The following is a 6,510-nucleotide window of genomic DNA, read 5'->3' as shown; positions in this document are numbered from 1 at the left end:
AAATTCCCCAGTACATCCATGCTTCTTATCGTCTTGGTGTATTTATCATTCGAAAAGAACCGATGGTCAAGCCATCAGGGAAGGCCTGTGAAAAAGAAACCTGAAAAGGAGAAAAAAGGAAATAGTGAAAGTATGTGTGTCCGGGGGCGGTCGAGCCGTATTATGGATTACAAGCTAGTTATGCCTCCATCTATGCCCATGGTATTTTGAGTGCATAGTTATGTATGCGCGGTACAGATGCCGCCGCTTGATCGGGGCTGGGACGGAGGCCGAATTGCTAGTCGAGCTCTTGACGAGCCGAGCTATACTGCTACAGAATAGTCCGGACTCTTTTGACAGTGTCCGGGAGCTTGGCCGCTGAATTAAGGTTCTGCTTGAAAATGCTGCTCCGTACTTCTGCTGCTAAGGCAGCGGTGTGCTCCTTAGTTGATGTAGGGTAGAACCCTAATCGGCCGATCTTTCACGAAAGGGGCGGATCCCGTGATGAAAATGAAGTACACGAGGGGGAAAACAAGGAGAATCAGGAGGGGAAACACGAGAGAAACACTAAAACCAACAAGAATGATCACACATGTGCTAGATCCTCGAAACACAAAGAGAGATACAAGATCCACGATCAACAAGGGACAATACAAAGGGTAACCGGTTCTTCTCTGTGAGGAGGTCTTGATGTCTTCTCCGTGAGGAGGTCTTGGATCCAAGGTGGATCTTCTCCGTAGAGGGGCTGCGGTCTCTCTCGTGGAGTAGATCCGATAAGGATGAGCGAAGCTCTATCTCTCAAATGAGCTATCACAACGCTAACCCTAACTAGGAGGAGGGGGAGTAGTATATATAGTCTAAGCCACGAAGGGGTAAGTGGGAAAGAGGATACATGGGCCTCGGGCCCTGTCCATGCACGCAGGCAGGTGCCGGATGTCTGGGCTGGGGGCCGGATGTCCGGCTGTTCGCGAGACGCCGGATGTCCGGTTGGCGGGGGCCGAATCTGTTCTTCTCTGGAATGGCGTCGTCGGATGTTCGGGCATTGCTGAGGCGCTGGATGTCCGAGTAGGCGCCGGATGTCCGGCCACTGAAGCTCTTGGCCTTCTATTGGTGCAGCTCCTGGGCGGCTGCATAGGCGCCGGATGTCCGGGCGCTGTAGTGTCAGTAGCTCCGTCTTCTTCCATCGTTGCTTCCAGGCTTCCCTCACGGATGGTGTAGTTGTTCCTTGGCGATTGCACTCCTCCTCGTCGTCCGTAGTGTTCGGACAATACCTATGCATGCGCACGAGCGGAGTGTCAAGTAGTATACCATCCTCGAACGGGTCAAGTGAGCACGTGTAAAGGAGATGATTCACCTTTGGGTATGTCATGTAGATGTCGCACGTGTCACTCGCCAAACAGACTCTTGATATGGTGATGTCCATAGGATGCTCTGCATCATCAGTGCGGAGGGAACTTTCCGTGTTTCCATTAAGGGTTATGATACCGCTTGGTCTGGGCATCTTCAGCTTGAGGTAAGCATAATGTGACACCGCGCTGAATCGAGCAAATGTGGTTCGTCCAAGCAGTGTGTGATAGCCACTGCGAAAGGGGACGATATCGAAGATTAACTCCTCACTTCGGAAGTTGTCCGGAGATCCAACGACAAACTATAGTGTGATTGAGCCCATACAGCGGGCCTCTACACCTGGTATGACTCCTTTAAAGGTAGTCTTTGTGGACTTGATCCGTGATGGATTAATGCCCATTTTGCACACTCACTACAAGAAACATGTTAATCTGTGATTGATTCCTGGTGACGTTCTATAAATTCGTCATGGAAACCGTCACCGACCAGCAAGATGTGCTTGGGCCCAAAAAGGGTAGCCCCTTAATGACGGACGTGGAGGTATCGTCACGAAAACCGTCATCGATCGACCAACTGGGCCTAGCCGGGCCTAGCTTCCCCCCTTCATACACCCTCTGTAACAACACGAATTGCTCCTGCTAATGTGGCATAGTCATATGAGTTACATTGTAATTTGAATTTGCAAAACTTCAAAAAAAAAATTCAAGGATCCTAATCAAATTAGATGGAACCAAACTGAATGATGAAATATACTCATGTAGCATACAGACACGCGAGGCCAATATGAATCAAGCCTAGTACGATTCACCGGGCTAAGGGAAAAGACACCAAAATACGAAACTGGTTGAAGCAAAGCGCGCGAAGGAGAAAATATTCAAGTCATCTACGCGGCAAAGTCCAAATCAGAAGCGTGCGGAGTTAAATCTTTTCGACCCATTTAACTCCATAGCCCACGATCCTATTGGCCACATCCTCGCGCCTCTCCCTCGACCGCGAAAACCCTATCCACCTCCCCCAGAGCCGCCGACTCCTCTCCCTCTCACCTCCCGATTTAGATCCATGTCCAGCCTCCCTCCACGCGCGGCTGCCGATCTCCACCACCGCCGCGCCAACCATCTCCTGCTCCACCTCCGTCTCCCACCCTCTCTCGCTCCGCCACCACCCCCACCCTCTCCGGCTCCCCCTCCCCATGTGTAGCCTCCTCCGTTTCGTGATGGGGCGGCCGTAGCGGCGCTCCTAGATCTATGTCAAGGGCAGCCCCCTGCTCGTCGTCATGGGCGCGGTGGTCATGAGGAAAGTGGTTGAGGACGGCGAGATGGAAGTTGTAGCCTACCCGCTGCCCAGGACAAGGATGGATGCCCTGACGCTCCCCCTTCTTCACAATCTCGCGCTAGGAGAGGAGGTGGTGGCCACTGTTTTCTTCGGCACTCCTCGGCCTTATCCACATCGCCACAGGTGACCTCGCCAGACCACTCGCTGTGAAGGTGATAAGCCCTTTCACTCTCCATTAATTGAAAAATTATCCATTTAGGATGTCAGGATAGTGCTTTGCAGTGAAATAACTTTTGTGGCTGGGAATAATTGTTTCGAAAAGATAGCAAGATGATGTATTATGTTTCATCTTTTCCATAAATGTTGATGCGACTGATATTTTTTAATGTAGAGATTTATATTTACATCCTTTCTTCATCAACATGTACGTCTAATAAATATACGTGGGGTGCTTACATAGTTTCTGAGGTCGTGCTGTGTTTATGTGTGTCGATTTAGTTTACAGATACATCATTGAGATGGATAAAAGTATGATGTAGAGTATATATGAAACTGAAAAGATGGGATGCTTAAAGCTGGAATAAATCGTAGAGGGAATCCTATGCAGGAGTAACTATAGTGGATACTTCTACTAAATCAGAAGATTTATTTTTTTTCTCCATGGAATAGTTTGACTAAAGTTCTAATTATTATTCTGTAGGTGGAGGAGATAGCTGAAGTCGAGGGTGTTGTTGATGACATAAAAGGTGTTTATAAAATAGAGCCTTGTGAAGAACAAAGGATACAATACAGAAAGGTCAGTTGAAACTACTTCTGTAGTACAAAATAATTAGGTAGCACTACAAACTATGCACCCTTCTTTGTCCTGATGTTCCTATCCTTGAAGGATGTTGCCTCACACATGACAGTAGCTGCACAGCCTATGAACGATGTTCCCTCCCCAACAACGCCTTTGTGAGCATGCTCGCTGTTGGCGCTGTCATGGCAGAATTGTGCAATCATCGGCCATGCAGGTGTCGTGTGTATAGTAGTGCTGATCCTTAAATATCTTCGTTGTGCTTTTTGCATCTTATTAGTGTGTGTGCGCTTGTTTCCATTTTTTACTTAATTTATTGCTTGCTGCAACACCTAGTTCCTCCTAGTTCGATAGAGTTGTTTGTTTTGTTCATGGTGGATGCATGCTATGTAAAATCTCAAATGGTATTTTTATAGTTACATGTCTATTTTGACAAAATGCTGATTGCTAACATTTACTCTGCATACCAATTACTTTCTACCATTCCTGATTATTCTCTACTGCTCTGTACATTTTTATATGAGAAAACACCACCCACTCTGTACTCTACCAATCAGTTTTCTAGTTTGCTTGGAAGAAAAGAACCATTACTTGAAAACCAGCTATGAGATAGACTAGATCATTTAAGCTTGGTTGATAGATAAAATTCAATTCATGTTCTGGGACAAATGTACATTTTTTTATTCAGTGAAGAGTGTGTTTGTGCTGTCGGTGGCGACCTCCTCTGCCGCGCGCCGGCGGTGGCCGACTTGCACTGCGACCCTGGCCATTGAGCTGAACCTGATCCTGGTCCATGGTTAGTTAGGATGTTGGTGCTGTTTGGGCTCGATTAGCTCGATTTGATGTTGTTTTAGGCTTGAGAAAAGTTGTTCTGTTGTTGAAATGAGAGGGATAAGGTAGGTGCTGCAACTGTTGGCAATCGTGTATATGCAATGGTAGGTAACCAGAGAATGTGTTTCATTTGTATGTCCTCATGTTTAAAATTTGTGTCTGGAAGTTATTACTGGATCTACTATCCCAATAATTTTTATTTCCTAAATCTGATGGTAAATCTGGAAGTTGCATTGCATATATGTGTATTACGCCATACTAGTAAACTTCTAAAAAGCAAGTGGAGCTCAACCTTTATAATGCACTCTGCATTCTACAGATTATGCCATACTTATTTGCATGTCATGCTATATGAACAGGCACTATGGTTGTGATTGTGATGCTTGGAACGATGTTCCTCATGGTCCCAGTAATGTTGTTAGTATGGAAGAGGCATTGGATCCTTGTTGTCACATTCCTTGAGCTCTCGTTGATGGAGGATAAATGGAAATAAGTCATCATCTAGTGGAGACAAAGTAAGTTACAACCTCTTTGCTCTTCCTGTTCGTAATAAGAAGGAATCCTTACTCTAGTGTCACATTTACTTGTAGCTTTTAAATTTTTGATACACAATATATATGATGCTTCCATGCTTTTCAAGTTTTTTGCAATATTGTTTTTTTCTATATTGCACCCAGAACTGAATGATTGATTGTATCAGGCAGGTAACATTGTGAGTAGGCCTTTTGGCCTGTTTACTTTTTGATTGGATCAGGCGTTCATGTAAACATGATAGCTCCAACTCTTGTTTCAAGAGTAGTACGCCGAAACTGCATTTTAGTAAATAGGGGTTACTTCTCAAATCTAAGAAATTTAAAACCAATCCTCATTGCTGACTGGCAGTGTATATACAGTAATGGTATATGAAGATGAACTTGGCAAAAACTCAGCTTTTACCTTTGAAATATATGTACAGAATTTCCAGATCTAATCTGAAATGTCAATTAGGAAATGCTGAGCATTATCTTTGACCTTTCAAACAAAAAACCTACTGTATGGACAAACACAAATCATACTACTGTCCCTTGTTTAGAAATGCTGAGCATTATTTTGTTAGTGGGTTTATATGGCCTCAACTTCTGCTGCTATAGTACTTGAGTTTTGTGATGTGTGTTTGTTAGTCATTTGACTTTCATTTGGCACACTTCTCTCTGGTGACCGCTTTCTCTCTGAATCGTTAACCCTAAATTTTCTCTGAATTTCTTCTGTATCTTGTACACTACAGGATAACAAGTACGGACAAACTGCAGGGTACCAAGTAGAGACAAACCGCAGGGTACAAGTACAGACACTGTGGTATGTGGCCTTCTATGAAGATCTGATTCAGTTTAGATTTCCCCCCTAGGTCTTGGAGACATGATTTCTGTTACTATATTAATATATCAACATGTTCTATTTAGAGTTTTCTCCCTAGGCATTTCTTTTTCTATCCTTGTTGTCTCCTGCAGACCAGTGAATATGTATTCCAGAAATAAGTTTAATCTGAATCTATGAAGAAAATTACATTGTTACATTGTGGCAGTCCTACAGTAAGAATACAAAGGTTTAAACCTGTTTATTTGTGTACTATGCACATGTATTAGTCAGTCAATTTATTGTTGTTTTATACTAGATACTTTATTATTCTCATCTGTAGGCATTTCTCCTACTATATACTCATATCTACAAATGTCTAATGTTGTTGTGAATATGGTAGGTATGTTGCTGTCCATCAGAATCCTCCATGCCATATAGTTGCCATCAGGAGGGTTGACGACAAGAACACGAGTGACAACCTTTGTAGTTATATGATTTGTTGATGTAAATTGGATTGTACCGGTTCCTAATCCAATGGATGGTTGCATATTGAGTGATTTTGTCAATATAGGGTGTCTATTATCATTTCATGGAGGATATTATAAACTGCTAGGTTCTACATACCTATAGATGGTTGCATATTGAGTGATTTGTGTAACATATGGTACTTTGGAAATATTGTCCTCGTCCAAAATTGGCATTATGATTTACGGAACACATTATGCTAAAGGTGTATTTGATCAAAATTGGGCTGAATGTAATGGATGGGACCAAATTTAAATTGATCCTAAATCCATGACGGTTTCTGTGACGAAAAATAGTGTCCACGTAGGTAGCCATGTGGCATTGGTCCATGACGGACTGTTCTGTCACGGCCTAGTTTGGGCTTGGGCGGGCCTGAGGCAATTCCATGACGGCCAAGAACCATCATGGAAGCTACAATGTCAAAT

The 6,510-nt window shown here is 43.9% G+C and overlaps 1 long non-coding RNA gene across 1 annotated transcript; it reads left to right on the top strand.

Annotated features, from left to right (window-relative positions):
• Window positions 1-2,336: 2,336 nt before the first annotated feature.
• Window positions 2,337-6,236, top strand: LOC119300774. Its single transcript, XR_005146727.1, has 6 exons — window positions 2,337-2,810; window positions 3,299-3,394; window positions 3,485-3,611; window positions 4,585-4,740; window positions 5,490-5,560; window positions 5,961-6,236. It is a non-coding gene; the product is annotated as an uncharacterized LOC119300774 (long non-coding RNA).
• The last annotated feature ends 274 nt before the right edge of the window (window positions 6,237-6,510 follow it).

The sequence above is a fragment of the Triticum dicoccoides genome, chromosome 5A (genome assembly GCF_002162155.2).
Source record: "Triticum dicoccoides isolate Atlit2015 ecotype Zavitan chromosome 5A, WEW_v2.0, whole genome shotgun sequence".
In the NCBI taxonomy this organism is placed as follows: Eukaryota; Viridiplantae; Streptophyta; class Magnoliopsida; order Poales; family Poaceae; genus Triticum; species Triticum dicoccoides.
Note: the sequence above shows the minus strand (reverse complement) of the source record. Positions and strands in the feature narration are given on the sequence as shown.